This window comes from Camelus bactrianus, chromosome 6 (genome assembly GCF_048773025.1).
Source record: "Camelus bactrianus isolate YW-2024 breed Bactrian camel chromosome 6, ASM4877302v1, whole genome shotgun sequence".
NCBI classification, from domain to species: domain Eukaryota; kingdom Metazoa; phylum Chordata; class Mammalia; order Artiodactyla; family Camelidae; genus Camelus; species Camelus bactrianus.
Window position 1 is genome coordinate 41848188 of NC_133544.1, and position 18837 is coordinate 41867024.

General features: G+C 42.1%; 1 long non-coding RNA gene across 2 annotated transcripts in view; it reads left to right on the forward strand.

Moving 5' to 3' along the window:
* The window catches only part of LOC141577913 (uncharacterized), a 99602-nt gene extending 85363 nt beyond the window's left edge, over window positions 1-14239 (forward strand). Inside the window, exons 5-6 of one of the 2 annotated variants that reach the window (XR_012507527.1) lie at window positions 1281-4633; window positions 5730-14239. This is a non-coding gene — a long non-coding RNA (uncharacterized LOC141577913). Of the gene's footprint in view, window positions 1-1280 lie in introns of both variants that reach the window. The other variant, XR_012507526.1, reaches the window with a different exon arrangement.
* The last annotated feature ends 4598 nt before the right edge of the window (window positions 14240-18837 follow it).

Genomic DNA, 18837 nt, shown 5'->3' on the forward strand with positions numbered 1-18837 from the left:
TATTATATAATATATAGTATAACTGAATAATAATAATTATATAAATAGTTGCATAGTTATAATAGTTATAATAATAACTATATAAATAGTTATGATCTCAGGCTTAGCTACCCTTTAGCAGAGCTTTGGTGCCTGCCCTTTAGTTTCCTCAAGGGAATACATAAATAAAAACTTGAAACGACATTTCTGAAAGATTAACAACTCAATATAAACCATATAAGGGGCAGTCAGCGACTGAGCATCCAGGGTGTGAAGCAGAAGCGGTGAGGGGAGAAGAGGCTGGTGTGTCAGCTCTTGTAATGTCTTAGGAAGGAAATGAATCGAGAGCTGACTGATGGGACCTCCTGAACACCCCACTGGTGGGAGCCTTGGGAATCCCATGAGGACCGTGCTTCAGTGTCCATCACAGCCTAGTAATTGCGTCACAAATTGCACCCAGCAAGGCATAGGGATGTTCCCTGTGCAAACGATTGGTACGGGCTAACTGTAGTCTTCTGGGTACAGACTTATGCCTGTTTTCCCCTCCGGAAGGCATACAGTGTCCGGAATAGCTGAGCTTCTTGCCTCATGGTAGAAGGACAGCTGTGACCTTTGGGGAGATGGTGGTAGGAGACAGGGCCAGGCCAGCCATAGCTAGGCTGTAAAACGGTCAGCCAGTCTTTGGTCTCTCTTTTATGGCCCTCTGCTGGTGCAGCACTGGGCTTATGGCTCAGGAGTCCCGGATACAAAGCCCGACTCTCATATCAACCATGTCTTCCGCAATTTTCTCAACATCACAGAATGCTAGTTTCCCTGGTAGTTTCCCGGCCCTGATCCTGTCTGTGGATGGTCAGGTGTACTGATGGGAATCCCAGGGTCTGGGGTCAGATGAACCTGGGCTTAATGCTACCTTACCGCCAGACGTGCTGAGTCAGTCTCTGGAGGCAGAGCCTGCATCCTCATTAAGCCTTTCCAGTGTCTTCGGCTTCGTAAAATGTGAGGACCACTGTCTCAGGGCTCTCCCCCTCTCCATCCTTTCTCGCCCAAGTTTGCATTTTCTTTCTTTCTTTCCCCTCCTCCTCTTCCTCCTTCTTCTTATAGAGGTACTGGGGGTTGAACCCAGGACCACATGCAAACTAAACATGTGCTCTACCACTAAGCTATACCCAGCCCCCTGCCCAAGTTCCCATTTTCTAAACATCAGGCTCTTGAAGTAAATTCTCAATTTGAGGTCTTAGAGAAATACATACATATATTCTTTTTCATATTGATTTTTTATATTGTTTGTTTTTAACCTACAGAGCTGAACTCTTTGGAGAGATAAATGTAAAGCTTCCTTCACCTGAATAAGAAAATATTTACTTCTTTTCATTAACCTCAAACTGAAATCAAGCATTTCCTTCCATTACGAGCCTAGGCAACACATCCCAGTAATTAGAGCAGAACCTGTGATTCCTCATCTCAGGAAGCAGAGATTTGCATGGCACTTTATAATGTTGCAGACATCTTGAAAGACCATAGCCCTTATCACTAACTTGAAGTGATAGTAGCTGAGTTAATAAAGAAGCACATATATTGTATTAAAATTTAAGCTATATTTCAATATCATTGCTTTCCTTTGCAATCTCTTAAAAATGTATTAAAAAAGCATTATCTGAGAAAGTTTCACCAGACTGTCAAGAAGCCTTGTATCGGACACAGTGCCTGACTCAAAAACACTTCTCCACGATGTGCCTAACTCCTGCCTTTCTAGCAGTCCTTCTCACTGACTCACAAGCCACTCACGGATGGCATTTCAAGCAGTGCCAGGGAGACTGAGGAGATGGGAGGTGCTGTGCCGGGGGGAGTCTCCCCTCAGGTCTCACCTCTGGCTCACTGCACTGAACATGGACCAGCAAACACTGCTCACCCGCTTTCTCAAGCAAGACCTGACTCCCCAACCCTCACGTCTGGCTTTTCTGGAACACCTATCCAGTATCTCCTGGAGCATCCAGGCTGTGGTGAACCTTCCTTGAGAAAACAAAAAAGGAACACCAGATGTGTGGGTGTCTGTCTTGTAGATCTAAGGGTCTGCAGAAGGAGACTCGTTCCACACAGACATCCCTTCTTATCCAGGTCCTCCCTCCCCAGGACAGCTGGGCTCAAGCATAACTGATTAGCTTGATAGTGGTGAAGATGATACCACCACTAATAATTATAATAACTTGCGGTGTGTCAGGCACCATCCCAACTACTTTACAAATATTGCCTTGTTTAATTCTTCCACAACCCAACGTGATACCTGGCGTTTTGCAGTCATGGAAGGGGGCATGATAAGGCATCACTTATACTAAGTGTCTATTAACTTATACTAACTTAGCATCTGCCTTGCTCAGTGGCTCTGCTCAGTGCTGAAGACTAACGGGTAAAGAAATATGTGCAATCTGTTATAAATGGTATAACGTGCCTGGGGTCACGTGCAGGTGTGGTAGTGGTCAGGAGGGCAAGCTCTTGTATGGGAAGCCCTGGGGTAGAATCCTGACTCCAATCCCTTGGGCAGTGGACTTCACTTTTATGTACCTCTCTGTCTTCATCTGAATCAAGGAGATAATAGTGCCTCCCTCATAGTGGAGTAGGGAGGATGAAAGGAGATAATCTGTGTAAAGCATTTAGCACAGCAGTTGCGCACAGTAAACTCAATATATGTCATTATAACCATAATTCAAATGAATGATGTATTTGTTAGGAAAGGCATGGAGGAGTTGGTGACCTCCAAGGTATTGGGAGAGAAGAAGATAGAACATTCTGGCATACTTTATTTGCTGCCTTTAATCTTAATGTCAAACAATAGAGTTACTAAGCAAGGCAGATGCTATGATTACATAAGTTAATATATAGTTACTTAATATAAGTGATGGTGAACTACTTTTTTCAGATCCCCTTACATGACTGTAAAATGGGAATAATAAGGCCACATAACATAATTAATTCAGGCTGGTTGTGGTGTACATCTCTTGCTTTTGGCTGGACCGTGTTTGCTTTCTTCCACTGGTAAAACCACCCAGCTTGGCTTTGGAAAATGGCCCTTCCCCATCGCATGCGGTTCTAACCAGGTCCCTCCTCAGCCCAGGCTACAGAGTCTCATTCTGCTTCCTTCTGGATTTGCTTAGCTCACGGGATTGAGCAGCTGGGCTGCTGACAGTATTCTCACCCAGGCTATGGAGGGAGCCCGGCCAGGGTGTAGAGAGCAAGTCAGATCTCCGAGGAGATCACATGGCCCCCTGGATCTAGATGTGCCTGAAACTGGAAGCACACCTGGGCGCCTCTGACTTGTGATTTAATAGTTCTCTTTTTTGCTTAACCTATTTGAATTCAGTTTTCATCTCTGTAATTGAAAGAGTACTCCAGATATACTAGTGACAGATGCTACTTGAATCTATCCCTAAGTTCTGGGTATCCTCCAATTTTGTGTTTTACGACTTACAGAACACTTTTGTCTGTTCACTGCTTATAAAAAATTAATAATAATAATTCCACCTATGCCCGATCTCTCTGCCAACCTGACCACAGTTATTAGGTTAAGTAATTTGTCCAGGGAATAAGGAGCAGAGGTGAGATTCAAACTCAAGTTAATCTAATTGTAAAATCTGTGCATTTTCTACTACACCAAGGCTCCTCTCCACCTTGAGACAAGAGTGTTTTCCACCTGAATGCATCTCTGACATTACGATGAAAGTCAGTGAAAAAATAGATTAATTTAGCAAAATTCACTTTTAATGTCTTTTATGGGTCAAATCCTGTTTGAAAATTACAACCCAAGGTGGTGCCTGGTATTACATCACTCAAGTTCAACCTGCCCAACCCATGCCCCTGCCAATCACTCCAATGTCCTTGTTTCCAAGAGCAAAGCTTGGTTTTCCTTCCCGGGAAACATGAAATTAATGTATATTTTACAGTGACTTCTATGCAAGGTAAACTATGAAGGAATAGGGCTTAGAGAGGCATTTGCCTTTAAAGGGCTTGAACTCCAGTGGGGAAGATGTATATACAGAGAAATAAATCTCTTGCAAGCCAGGTGGATGTATGCTACCATCAGCACCAATAGTGGAGCTTATAGCCACAGAGGAAGGACCAGGTATTAGCGGGGATGGGAAGGAAGACTTCAGGGAAGGCGAAGTGTTGAGCTGTCATGAAGCAGAAGAATTCCTCAGAAGAATGGGTACTCAGGTGATTTAAGAGTTTATGGTCAAAGCTGGAGCCTAGAACACTCAAGTTTTCATAGTTTGTCTGCTATCTGCAGACACTGCTGGGAGCTCAGCGGACAATGGGGGTGTAGAGAGAGTCCCGGCCCCCACAGTGCTTACAGTAGGGCAGAGACAGACCAATAAGAGTATGCAAGGTAGAGCGCTGCGTGAAAAACCCCGGTAGGCGCAAGGCGGCCCAGCCTTAGACAGTCACGGACCTCGCAGTTGGGATCTGATGGGTGAGGAGAGAGCGCCACCAGGGGGCGCTCTTTAGTGGCGGTGGAGCCGCGGAGGCCGGTCCTGGAGACCGACGAACTGATTCATTTAGGGAAAAGCAAGTTGTTTGCTAGAGCATTTCCGGGTGGGCTGGAGCCGGAAGTCGCGGTAGGAAAACACGTCGGGACCACCTGGAGACGGGACGGAAGAGCTCGGTAAGGAGTTGGGATGGCCTCTGACCCCACGTTCTGCCGTCGACAGTAGCCTAAATGGGAGGAATTCACGTTCGGTGAGATGAATTCCAGTTTGTGACAAAGGACTCCGGTTGTCCTCCCTTCTCGCTCTCATTATTTAATCCCTCCTCCCCTAGCTCAGCCTCACACAGAGTTCTGGGTTTCCATGTCCTTCTACGTCCCTTGCCCATGGATAACCGCGCAGGACCGGCCGCCCGGAGTCCGCAGAGCAAATCCGCCCCCCCACCCCCACCCCGGGGGGCGTTTCTTCCCTTTTTTCTCCCCAACTTCCTTGGAGCTGCGTGGAACACAGCTCATCTCCGCCGTAGTTCTTACCTCACCACGGGGTAGCTGGGCAAGAGGGGAGGAGGTGGGGGACGGAAAGGGTGTAAACCTCAGGCTCTGCTTCTTTCTCCGCCTCCTGGGCCGCCGAACCCGGGTTCTGCCTCCTCCCCGACCCCCGTTTCCCCTCAGGGCACGTGTGGTACACGGACGCCTCTGGTAACCCTGGACTGCAGGTTTCTCTCAAGTACCCAGATCCGCCCGCCCATCCTGAAGTGTGAAGAGGGCCGTGTTAGACCCTCTGGGCGGGGATTTTGTCTTTCTCCATGAGAACCCAGGGAAAACAGAATGGGGCACAGAGGAAGCCTTTGTAATCCCTGGGCCACTGCCCCTTCATTACGATGCATGAAGACCCTTAAAACCCTTTTTTTTTTTTTTTTAAAGCTTGCTTTGGGGATAGAAAAGTAAGAGGAAAACTCTGGGATTATAGTTTGTTCCTCAGTGGAAGGGAGCAAAGGTTTTCACTGATACAGGCAGCCAAGCCCTCGGGCCACTGGAAGAAAAGAGGTAGCAGGAATATACTCCATATCCACCGAGAATTAAGTGGGCACCAGTTATTTTCACCAGAGACCCTCTCCTCAGCCTTTATCACCATGACAACTTATTCTCCTGGGTCTTAGTCACTAAAGGATTAACCCCACTTCGATCTTGAATGTGAATTCAGGAAGTGTAGCTGTAAAATAATGCCACTGCTTACATCAACAAGGAAACCATATTCCTCCTTTGCTCCACGTAGAGCGGTGTAACCAGCTGCAGTATTGATGATCTACCACTAGAGGGCAGAAGAGGATAAAAGTTGTCCTCGAAGGCTCCTTGTCGACTGGAGATGAGACGTCCCTGGTTTTTCTCTGGTAGGCTTCTGGCTTAGTCTCTCAACGGGAGGTTTCAGAGGAGCTCACAGTGCAGTCTTTGAGGCAGGAAAGTTGTCTACCTCAGTAATTCTCAAAGCATGGTTCCCAGCTTTCTGAGGGTCAGGCAGCCCCAAGAAGTCAAACTATTGTCAGACAAATACCAAGACATTCTTTGCCTTTTCCCCTGGGTTGATGTCTGTATCAGTGGTGCAAAAACGATGGTGGTTAAAACTGCTGGCACCTTAACATGAATCAGGATGGTGGTACCAAACTATTCGTAGTCGTATTCCTCATCATCACATGTTTGCAGTAGCAATAAAAAAAAAAAAAGTGCCACTTTCACCTAAGAATGTCCTTGATCAAGTAGTAAAATTATTTGTTTCATTAAATCTTGACCTTTCAATTCATGTCCTTGTAATATCGAGTGTGACGAAACGGGAGTATGCAGAAAGCGGTTCTACTGAATGTCAGAGTAGAAAGGTCATCTTGAAGAAAAGCATTTGTATAACCTGAGCAACAGTCCCTTTTTGGGGAACACCATTTTTACTTTAAAGAAGTCTGGCAAACAAATTACGGTTTTTCAGTATGAAAAGGAATAAATACATGTATGCATATGTATGACTGAAAACATTATGCTGTGTACCAGAAATTGACACAACATTGTAAACTGGCTATACTTCAATTAAAAAAATTTTTTTATTATGATTTTTCAGACTTCAGTATCTGGAAGATATTTTCTCAAAAATAAGGGGAACTTATCCCTTTAAGGAAATCAACTATCAGTATTTGTGCCAACAGTAACATTTGAGCTTTCAAGTGAAAATTAGAAATCTGGAAAGTTTGTAACTACCACAGTTAGCTCCTTAAGTTCTCTATATTTGAACACTTTTCTGGTGAATTTGGTGGTGCTATTAATAATTTTGATACTGCACGATGAAATGTGACAAAATATTGAAGATCTGCGTAACTCAGTGAACCGCTATTTTACTCTATGTGTGAGTAAAAGATACATTCAAAGCACAGGATAGATCACTGAATTTTAATGTTAACAGTGAAAAAAGTTCGTTGGTATGTCTTCAGAGTCCTTATTGTTACTAATCTTTAAGAAACAAACATTTTGGCAGTTTGATGTAGTATAAACACTCCATAGCCAGAAGCATTATCTGAAAAGTTGTTGAAATCCCTTTCTCATTTCCAACTACTTATCCATGTGAGGCTGGATTTTCTTCACTTGCATCAAGCAAAACAGTATCTCACAACAGGCTAAACGCAGGAGCAGATATGAGACTCCAGTAATCAGTAACAACTAATTCTGCTATGTTCTGAATACACATAAGGAAATAGGTGTCTTGATTTTGCTCCCTTGCTGTTTAATTTCTCCAGATAAACATGGCTTCCTTCTCTGTCTACAAACTATCTTCTTTAGAAAACACCAGACCTTAGCCAAGATAATTTTACTTGGCTACTATGCTTTGCTACCAGCAGTGAGGTGATATCACCTCCTATTGTAAACGTTTTGTAGTTAACGAATATCAGATGGTCCACTCAAACACCCTGAAGAAAATGAGGTCAAGACGGGATTTACCCACAGCTGTACAGTAAATAGCAGAAACCTAACTAAAACTCTGGCTTTCTGATTCAAGGTCGTTTGCCACCCTATTATACTGCTCCCCCTGGAAAGTAATTCCTACAGGTGGTTTGTTAGAGGAGGGAGGGAAGAAATTCAAATTCCTTACTCAAGTGACAGGGAGTTGTGGGAATAGGGAAAAACTATTTGCTTCAGAATCAAACGCCGTGCTCCTTCCAGTTAAATCCTCAAGAGGGCGCTAGAGGTTTTCATCTCTTTGCAAAAGCAAGTGAAGTAGCAAGTCACTGGTCGTGGCGACTGAGCTTCCTTTTCAATTGCTGTGTCTTCACGCTATCCATTTGGTATATCTTTATTTCAAGTATAAACGGACAAGCAGATAAAATCAAGGGAGGAAAGCTATGTATACAGTCAAAATGATGGTTTCTTCAGAAGCTAAGTAGTTTATAGTGTCTCGTCCATTTTTTTCTGTTTTCCTTGTTTACACAACCCCCCCAGCCACTTGGCATCTTTAACAGTATTTACATTTGTATGGCCCCTTTCAGTTTGCAAAGTATTTTCACAATCATTTTGTCCACTGTACCTCAGACAGGGGCTCACCTCTGTGAGACAAGTAGGGGGTGTGTGATTGTCCTGTGGTGCCTTTGGTAAGCAGAACTGTTTAAACGTGATGGGGGAGATCATTCTAGTCTGCCTGGACGATGAGCTGTTAGAACAGGGAGGAACGACCCCAAAATAGCCTTCCACAGGACCAGCACCACCTTCCACTTGCAGAGGAGAACCAGAACCCAGCGTTCCCCAGGCCAAGGAACCAGCGTTTCTGACTCAGTCGCTTGGGGTGGGGCCTGGGAACTTCTATCAAGTTCCCAGTAGATGCTATGGGGACTACAGTTTGAGAACCAGTGCTTTAACTCATACTGTATGTTTACAGAATTGGTCTATGACCTTGTTGCTGGATGGGTAGCATCCATGTCCATGAAGGAACCACCTTTGATAAGCAGCCCTTTTTACTGATGGGCAAGATGAACAGAGATTAAGTGATTTGTCCAAGGTCTCACTGATAGAAATTTGGTATAGTCTGAAGTAGACCTAAGGTCTTCTGATTCCTAATCAAAGGTAGTTCCTTAAGCTATTAGCCTGTTGTAACTTTCTTTAATCACAGACAGGGATGATTGGCAATTGTTATAAGTGTTCAACAAATATATATTTAGTTGAACTTGTTTTGCTGAGTGTGATCTAGGAAACAGTCTTCCTTATTTTCATCCAAGACTCATTGTAGGAGATGGAAATGTCCTTCAGTATAATGAAGAACGTCAAGGATAGAAATATATAAAACACTTAAACCCAGCTCTTTAGAACTGCATGTCTAAATGCTGTTGGGTTTCTAAAGATAATGGATTAAACCCCAATTTAATAAAAATTTTTTAAATTTTTATTGAAGTATAGTTGATTTATAATGGTTTCAGGTGTACAACATAGTAATTCAATATTTTTATAGTTTATGCTCCATTTAAAGTTACTATAACATTGGCTATGTTCCCTGTGCTGTACAATATATCCTTGTAGCTTATTTATTTTATACACAGTAATTTGTACCTCTTAATCCACTACTCCTATCTTGCCCCTCCCTGCTTCCCTCTCCTGACTGGTAACCTCTAGTTTGTTCTCTGTATCTGTGAGTTTATTTCTGTTTTGTTATATTCATTTGAATAAAAAGTTTTTGATGTTTACTCTGAGCGAAGAACTCTGCTGGGGCTGTAACTGAGATCTGGTCTTTGACTTAAAGGAATATATAAACTATGAGAAGAAGCAGAATGTTCATAATTAACTACAGAATTACACCAGGAGGTGGAATGTGAGAGCTACTAAAATAGAGGTCTGCCAGTATACAGTGCAGGAGGACAAAGAGGGGGAAATAGGTTTCATTTAGGAGAGTTGATGAAGGAATTGCACAAGCAGTGACATCTGAACTGATGCTCTGAAAGAGGGGAGGACTTCGCCTGGTAAAGATAAAGAGGAAGAATCTTCTGGGCATTGGGGAAGATACAGGTAAGCACAAAGCTTGCTTAGGGAGCAGCTGCTTTTCCACGTGGTCTGGGAAGGGCACGTGGGTGTGATGTGATACAACTGAAAAGTCACTGGGAACAGCCAAGAATGACTGAGCCGTTCTGAGCCAGGAGAGACATGATCAGAGGAGTGCTGTAGAGAAGGTGACTGTGTCAGGTAGCGGTGCGGAGGACAGGTGGAAGGGAGGCGAAGAGAACAGGGAGGAGGTGGAGACCAGTCAGGAGGGCTCTTCAGGAGTTGACCGGAGTGAGAGAGTGGCTTTGGGGTCTTCTGTGGTAACCCTGGTTTTGAGCTCATTTTCACGTACTACCTCTGTGACCTCAGGCAAAATATGACTGCTCTCTGGACTTCAGTTTTCTCACCTGTAAAAGGAGAGGGTAGATGCTGGCTGGCTGACATTTGTCTACCCCTAACATTCTTTGATTCTGAGACTCTTAATTGCCCTGCCCTGCAAATCTAATCCTGGATGGCTTACGTCAGTTTTTCATCCTTCTCTTTTCTTTTTTTTAATTTTAATGAAAAAAAATTTAGGGGAGGAGGTAATTAGGCTTATTCATTTATTTATTTAATGGAGAGATACTGGGGATTGAACCCAGGACCTCGTGCTTGCAAAGCGTGCACTCCACCAGTGAGCTCTACCCTCCGGCCCCCAACCTTTACCTTTCTAAAATGGGTGTAACTGCATTTGAGACCTCAACGTGAAATCAGATACAATTGAAGGTCCCATTGATCTGGATAGTTTGGGGTAAAAGTAAGAAATTAAATTCTTGGGTGAGAACTTATTCAAACATGTCTTATTTAGAACTTATTTCAACTCTGCCAACTTTTTAAGCATGGTTGATTTGTAACAGAGAAAATTTTATCTTGCGGAATTTACAAACTCATGGGATGGAAGCATGATTTCGGCTCGGAAAATGTGTGGGTTTCTTAGGTTACTTCTTATAAACACAAGGGTTTGTTTTAGGGGTAGAGGCCAGATTTCATGACTATAACTGGAAATCTTTGGGAACAGATGAATCATATAATGCATCACTTCAACCGGAAAGCGAATGTATCCCACTGTTAGAGTTTATCTCAAAATGCTTTGTGAAATGGAAGGGAGCTGTAGGAACCCTCAGCACAAGCCATGTATGGGATGTGATGATCTAGCATAGACTCCAGCCAGAAGACCAAATAATGCCTTTTGTTCTTTCCTGGGGTGGGTGGGAAGGATATGGGAAACAATGCTCTGGCCATGGAGAAGATTCCAGGGAGTAAAAATGAATCATCACCAGCCGCCAGGAAACACCAGGAGTTCTCTAAAAGGAATGAAGTCCTCCGTAGCCTGGGTGGGAGCAGAGGGAGTGAGAGGAAACGGCAGCTGGTGGGGGAGACAGAAGCTGGAGAAAGGAACACTGCGGCATGGCTGATGCTTGCAGCCGTGGAGTAGAAGCAAACCAGAAGGGATGTGAGCTTCTGCAGGTTTCCTGTGGTGTCCCTGAGGGAGGTTTCTTTCCAGAGCTGCCCGTGGTGATTTCCTAATCAGCTGCCCCAGCCCCCAGCCTCCACCCTGTGCAGGGTCATCTGCATAAAAATGCAGAGAATGTAACCAACTATTCAAGTGTGTACAAAAGGGCTCTACGAATTATGAGGCTGCACGTGCCACACAAAGGACCTCTGACCAGCAGGCTGGGAGCGGATACTGCTGTTCCAGGCCAGGGAGGCCCAAGGGTCAAGGGCCATCTGGAGCCCAGTCCAGGCCCAGAACCGAAGCTTTGGGGGAATTTTCAGGCACATCCTGCTGTTTGCTGGACCCTGAGGGCATGAGATTTGGGTTGGATTCTCTCTTGCTTTCTTGTGCTCCTGTAATTAATTAATTACTTTTAAGGCATCTTTAAATGCCTCTCCATTTATTTATGGGTCCTCTTTAGTGTTTCTAAATAAAGCCTTTTTTTTTTTTTTAAAAACATTAAGTTATTAAAGTCATTTTCAAACACACCAAAAATATAGAGGAAAGTATGGTGAACCCACATAGCTTTATTATTTCTACTTTTTTCCCTACAGTGTATTAAAGCAAATCCCAAATATCATATCATTTCAGCTGTAAAAACTTCAGAATATATGACTAGCCATCCTTAAGAGGCTCCCACTGGCCAAAGATGGGGCAATTTGAACATGAAACAGAATGAGAACACATCAGATAACTAAAAATTCATGAGTTTATAATGATTTAAAAAATAGCTCCCTGGTCATCTTTGAAGGTCACTAGGGCACCAAATCATTACTCAAAAATGATTGAAAAGGGAAATATCAAGGATTTTATCCTACCTTTCCTTTTTGTACTGTATTTCAGGGTAACCAAATTGTTGATGGGGAAAAATTCTTCATAAAATAATTCAACCGGTGAATGCAGAAGGAATGATGGAATTATAAAATCAATATTTTGCAACCTCTGACAAAATAGTGGCCCTAGGCAACAATTATCAATGTTTGCTAAAACAACTAGGTTAAAAGTCAACGAAGAACTTCATAATGGAAATACTAGACACCTGAATCCACGGGTCAATCTTTGTATCATTAAAAGTAAAGCAACTGGACTATATAATGACGTCCTACAACAGGAAAAGCACACTGCCACTTAGGAAGTATTCTAGCCTAAAAATGTCAAACTGGAGTCTTATCAAGCCAGTAGGTTTAGCTATCAGGTTAGAGAAAACAAGAGGAAAAAAGAATACCTTAAACAAAACCACCAAGATGCAATAAGTCAAATCCTGAATGAGAGATTCTATAAGCCAAATGAGCTAGTTTCTTCAAAACAAAAAATGATGGCATAAAAAATAGAGGGATGGATTTTTAGAGAATAAAATATTTTTAAAAATACAATGACCAAATCCAAGGTATGAACCTTGTTTGGATCCTGACTGGAATGAACTTATTATAAAATACATCTGAGATAAGCAGGGAAGTTTGAAGATAGAGTTAGTACTCAATTTTATAAAGGAATTATTTTAAGCTGTATATTTATCAAAATGGCATGATCTCCATTTTTTAAACCTCTTAACAGTAAAAGATAGATGCATATCCAAGTATTTCCGATCAGTTAATATGGTGTCTGAGATTTGCTTTAAAATACCCTAGGAAAAGAAAAAAAAAAAAAGGATGGGGGGGAGAAGAAAAGATTTTTTTTAATTTATCAAGTTAATTTTTTATTATGGATATTGTTATAGCAGAATATAAAAATTAAATGATAAAAGTTTCTTCTAAGAGTACAATTTAACTTCATCTTTAAAAATTTCATCTATTTTTTTAAAAACTATACATACTCAGGTAAAAAAAGGCTCTAAACTTATGATTTCAGAATTAAACTCTAGAAATAAATGCTATGGCCATCTAAAAGTTTATATTGGCAAATTGCATACATTTTCAAATTATAATGCAATATTTGTACACAGAAGAACTATATATACACTTCACTTACATTGCTGATATATAATAGTTACCCAAACTGTCTTGAGAAATGAGGCTTAGTACAGATTCAAACTAAGTAGAAGAGCAGTCTCAATTACAACATTTCTTTCACAACTAATAAGAGATAATCTAAATATTTGCTGAATATAAAAAAAAAAGTCCCATGCTTCATGGTGTGTTCTGGGAATTCCAGTATATTTTAGATGAGAGATGTTGACCATGAAGGAGTTCACTGCTGTGCTCACTGGTAAAGCTGGAGGAACTCTGGTCCAGAGGAGGGCCTTGCCCTCCATCCACTGGCCTCAGTGCCGCTCAGGTGGAGATCTGACTCAGTGAGTGAGTGCAGCCTGGCAGTTTGGGAGGCCTGAGTGGAGGGGAGGGAACAGCACAGCTTTAATATGAGGGCCCACTCCTGGGAAAGGGGCCATCAGGACTTGGTGCTTGGTCCCCTGGCTGGTGTGTAAAAGCCCCTTGTGATGTGCTGATTCTCATGACCTCTTGCAGGAAGTTGAGTGCTTTCAGCATCTCCGCCATCTCTTCTTGTATAGACTGCAGGGATCTCTCTCTCTTCAGTTCTTGGACGAGAAAATTGATGTCCTTCCTTGAGCTCAGGTTGACCGTCGTCAACTTTCTGTAAGTGTCAGCGAGGCTGGGTGTACTTACTGGCTCCTTCTCTAGCCTGGCACTCTTTAAAGTTGCCTCCATCTTGGCATACTCCTGTTTAGCCATACAAAGCTGGTCGATGAGGTGACATTTCTCATCAATCTGTGCAGCCAGTGTTTTTGCCAGGTGCTTTTCATGTCTTCCATTAAGCTGACTTCTAACAGACCAAATAAGTCTGAAAATAATTAAGACACCCAGCAATAAGCTGAGGACAGGCAGACTCAACACTGTCTCCCAGTGGAGGCTCTGGAACATGAGCTGAGAACACAGGCCATTGGGCAGCAGCAAAACCAAGACCGCACAGCTTCCTAAGGATCAGCCCAAAGCCAAGCTCCACAGAGGACAGCAGCCCTTCCATGGCACTGAGCCACCACAGGGCTCTGCCCAGTTACTGTGGATCCACCAGCTACAACAGGCCCCAAGGGACGCCACAACATTCTGCCTGGAACCCAACCAGCAACTGACATCCTGGATAGGTCAGTTATCTGGCCAGTGTCGGTGGAGGTGGGGGTTGTCAGAGGAGAGGGTTGTAACTAAAATGTCATTTTCTCCATTATTGTCTAATGGTAACTTTTTCTTACCTCTTTCTTTTTGTGTAATAAATATAGTGAATAAAAATAATAGTGAAATGTGTCAATGTAGAGTTTATGATTTCACAAATCTTTCAAATTCCTAACCCTCGACAGTATAGGAAAAGTCAGTGTATGAACCATATGTTTGAATCACATCCATTAACACAGAATATATACCCTCTGTCACATTTCAGCTGAAATACACACTCTCACGACATGCATCCCTCAGTTTGAACTTGATAAAAATGAAAAAAATCACAATGTGTACTTGTCTGTCTTTTTTGCTCTAAGTAATTTTTTTAGAGCTACATGTTTTTGTTGGAATATGCCACTCATTCTGTTTGTAGGGCTCAATAATTTGAGCTTGTAAGATTATATCACAAAATATTAATCCATTCTCTTAATAATGGACATTTGAGTTAGTTCAAGTGTGGGTTATTACTAATAAATATTTTTGTATATATAAGCACGCATCATTGTTCTAAATATCTGTTTTCATTTACCTTGTGAGACAAATACCTGGGAGCAGCTGTGTTGGGTAGATATTGCTAAACACTCCTTCATTTTGAGAGAGATTTATTGAGGTATAATTTACATGCCATAAATTTACTCATTTAAATACAAAATTCTTTGGTTTTTGTGTGTGTAAATGTACAGAGTTGTGTCTCCCTCACAATCCCATTTTAGAACAGTTCTATCACAGGAAAAAAAAGATTTCTCAATCCACACTTCATTGGCTTCTTTTGACACAGTCTCTCTTTCTCTTTGAAATGCTTCCATGATATAGATTCCAGTTCAATACACTCTACCATTTTTATAATTGTTTTTGTTGTTGGTTTCTGTTTTTTTTATGAACTCACTGGCCTTTCCTTCTGTAACTCCACTGACGGTTTCTACTCTTTTTTCCAAACGCTTTAGCATTAGTTTGTCTCAGGAATTAGTTTTTTCTTTTTCTTTTTTTTTTTTTTCTCTTTCATAATTTACATTAGTGTTCACTCTCAATGTTGTACATTCTATGGGTTTTGACAAACACATAATGACATGTAACCCCTATAGTATCATACAGATAATCTCATTGCCCTAAAGATCCCTTGTGCTCCATTTATTCATCCCTCCCTCCCTCCCTCTCCCCAAACCCCTGGAAACCATGATCTTTTTATTGTTTCTGTAGCTTTGCCTTTTCCAGAATGTCATTTGGTTGGAGTCATACAGTTTGTAGCCTTTTCAGACTGGCTTCTTTCATTTGGTAATACATCTTTTAAGTTTCTTATATGTCTTTCATGGCTTGCTAGATCTTTTTTTTTTTTTTTTTTTTTTTTACTGCACATATATCTTTTAATTTACATATATGTACTGTTCATTGTTTCTAAGAATGTTTAGAGATTTAGCTTTTTAAACTTACATAGTTGTCAAAGGAATAAAGCCAACCCCATAATAAGAATTAACTCAAAAAGATACATACACCCTGCTCTTAACAGCAACATTATTTGTAATTGCCAAGATATGGAAGCATCCTAAGTGCACATCAATAGTTGAATAGATAATGGAAATTATACACACACATAATGGAATACAAATCACCCATAAAAAAGAAGGCTATTTTGCCATTTGTGGCCCTTAATTCACTTTTTTTTTTCACTTCAAAAAAACAGAATTTTATAACTGGCAGAGACATTTCCATTACATCAAAAACAACAAAATACCTAGAAATAAACTTAACCAAGGAGGTTACCTATACTCTGAAAACCGAAATGACACAAAGAAATAGAAGGATTTTTTGTGCTCTTGGATTAGAAGAATCAGCACTTATCAAAATGGCCAAACTACCCAAAGCAATCCACAGAGCCAAGGCAACCCCCATCAAAATACTAGAGATGTTCCTCAGATGTTCCTCACAGAACTAGAACAAACAATTCCACAATTTGTAAGGAATCACAAAAGACCCCAAACAGCCAAAATAATATTTTGTAGCTCTCTCTTTTTTTCTCTCTCTCTCTCTTTATTCTTTTTGTTCTCTTTTCTTATGGTTTGATGACTAGAGAAGTTTCTTTAACATTTGTTGTAATGTTGGTTTGGTGGTGCTGAAATCTTTTAGCTTTCATTTATCTATGAAGCTTCTGATTTCTCCATCAAGTCTGAATGAGAGCCTTGCTGGATTGAGTTTTCTTGGTTGTAAGTTTCCCCCTTTCATCACTTTAAATATATCACGCCCCTCCCTTCTGGCCTGTAGAGTTTCTGCTGAAAAATCAGCTGATAACCTTATGGCAGTTCCCTTGTATGTTATTTGTTGCTTTTCTCTTGCTAATTTTAATATTTTCTCCTTATCCTTAATTGTTGTCAATTTGATGACTATGTGCCTTGGTGTGTTCCTCTTTGGGTTGATCCTGTGTGGTACTCTCTGCACTTCCAGGACTTGGGTGACTGTTTCCTTTCCCAAATTGGGGAAGTTTTCAGTTATTCTCTCTCCCAAAATTTTCTCAGGTCCTATCTCTCTCTCTTCTCTTTCTGGGACCCGTATAATGTCGAGAATATGAGCGCTTCATGTTATCCCAGAGTTCTCTTAAACTATCCTCATTCCTTTTTATTCTTTTTTCTGTTCTGAAGTAGTGATTTCCACTAATCTGTCTTTTAGCTCATTGATCCGTTCTTCTGCCTCATTGAGTCTATTCTTGGTTCCTTCTAGTGTGTTTTTCAGTTCAGTGATTTTATTCTTCAACTGTTTGGGTATTCTTTATATTTTCCAACTCTTGAGTTCTCTGAACACCTTGGCCATCATTACTTTAAACTCTTTCTCAGATAAGTTACCTATCTCCTCATCACTTACTTCTTCTTCTGGGATTTTATCTTGTGCCTTGGCCTGGGGGGTGTTCCTTTGCCCCGCCTCATATTGTCTGTCTGTCTATGTGTTTGTGAATTCCTTCCAAGGACTTTGGGATTATTGTTTTCTTATTTCTAGCGTCTGCCCCTGGTGGATGAGGCTGGACTAGAGGCTTATGCGGGGTTCCTGGCAGGAGCCGGTACCTGCCCACTGCTGGGTAAAGCTTGGTCCTGGACTTCTGGTGGGTAGGGCTGTGTCTAGAGGCCTTTGTGGGTTAGGAGGTCTGCTGATGGGTGGGGCTGTGTTCCCAGACTTTATGTTGTTTGGCCCGAGGCTTCCCTACAGGCTGTTGGGTGGGGCTGGGTCTTGATGCTAAAGATCCAAGCAAGATGTCAGCCTCCAGGAAAGTTCATGTAGATGAACACTTGTGGAATGTCCGGCACCAGCTTCTATGCCCCCTGAGTGGGCCGCAGCCGTCCCCCACGTCCCCAGGAGACCCTCCAAATCCAGCAGGCAGGTCTGGCCCAGGTTCCTGTGAAATCACTGCCTCTGCCTTGGACCTGGTGCACGTGGTGCATGCTTCTGATGTGAATGGAGTCTCTGTTTCCCCCAGGCCCATGAGGCTTCTGGAGCCAAGCCCCCTGACCTTCAAAACCAGATGTCCTGGGGTCTCCTTCTCTTCCCAATGCCGGGACCCGAGCTGGGGAGCCTGACGCGGGGCTTGGAGCTCTCACTCCTGTGGGAGGGCCTCTGCAACTTAACAAATCTTCAGCTTGTGGGTCGCCCACAGGGGTGGGGGGTATGGGGCCCAATTATATCGCGAGCACGCCCCTCCTACCGTCCTGCTGTTGTTCCCTCTTTATGTTCCAGTTGCAGAAGATCGTTTTAGCTAGGTTCCAGTCTTTTTTCGATGGTTCTTTAGCATTCAGTTGTGGTTTCATTGCAGTCGCAAGGAGAGGCAAGCTCATGGTCCTACCACTCCGCCATCTTGACTGGAAATCCAAGAAGAACAGATTTTTTAAAACTGCTGATAAAATGGTGAAACTAGATAATAGGTGCACATGATTTCATTATACTATTCTTTGTACTTCTAAGTTTGAAAATTTCTATTATTAAAGATTTTAGAAAATAAAGAAAAAGATGAATTCTTGGTGAATAATTAAAATCTTAGTCATCTCTAAGTAAGCATGGTTTAAAAAACAATAGGAAAAATAATTCCTGGTAAACATAGAATAAGGGAAAAAAAGGAAACTGGACATTTCCAAAAGAATATTCAAGTGAACAAAATAAGCTAATAAAGTAACAATCTCCTCTATTTAGTTCCATTTCTCTCCACATTGGCACCACCAATTTTCTAGAACCCAATCATCTCTTCCATATGATTCTAGTAATATGCAGGCAAATCCCAACTCCTCTTTTTTTAGAACTATCTCTCTTCTGTTTGTATTCGCCATGCCACCTAAGGCAGGCCATGACAAAGTCTCCCGTGATGGATGTGATTTACAGGACTTCAGTTTGTCTTACCAGGTTATGTATTAGCTTTATTTTTCCTGAAGTGACTAAAAGAGGCACCCACATTGCGTAGGGAAGCCCTGTTCGAGTCACCGTACAAGTGGGGACATGGCTCACTCCTCCTGAGCTACGTTGGCTCTTCTCCACTGGTCAGTCCTGGCTTTGTCACTTCATCCCTGACACCAAACTGGGGTCCCACGTTTCTCCCCAGCCTCTTCCCCACCGTCTACTGACTACAGTGACCATAGGCAGAAGTGAATGTTTCAGGTTCTGAAAACTAGCCGATTTCACAGCACAGCTAACAACTAGCCTGATTCAGGATGAAAACT